Here is a 530-nt window from a genome sequence, read left to right on the forward strand (position 1 = left end):
GTGTGTGTGTGTGTGTGTGTGTGTGTGTGTGTGTGTGTGTGGTGTGGTGGTGTGTCTTTCATTAGTGGATCCAAAGAGTTCCTGGGTGGTTGACTGGAAGCACGTGACCCATTGGGAGCCAAAGCTGGACTGGGATTACAGGTGTCCATCACCCCAGGCTGGTTTATCTAGGAGAGGTTTAATTTTTGTCACAAGAGGTGCAGCTTGATTGTGACTATCACAATTTTGATTTCAATATAAATGCTCTCAGCAGACATATAGTCCAACCACCAGCACTTGATTTTTAGTCTTTTCTTCCTCTTCATTTCTTTTCTTTTCTTCTTTCTTTTTTCTTTCTTTCTTTCTTTCTTTCTTTCTTTCTTTCTTTCTTTCTTTCTTTCTTTCTTTTTTTTCTTTTCTTTTTTCTTTTGAGACAGGGTTTCTCTGTATAACCCTGGCTGTCCTGGAACTCACTTGGTAGACCAGGCTGGCCTCGAACTCAGAAATTCGCCTGCCTCTGCCTCCCAGGTGCTGGGATTAAAGGCGTGTGC

This window comes from Mus pahari, chromosome 3 (assembly GCF_900095145.1).
Source record: "Mus pahari chromosome 3, PAHARI_EIJ_v1.1, whole genome shotgun sequence".
Classification (NCBI taxonomy): domain Eukaryota; kingdom Metazoa; phylum Chordata; class Mammalia; order Rodentia; family Muridae; genus Mus; species Mus pahari.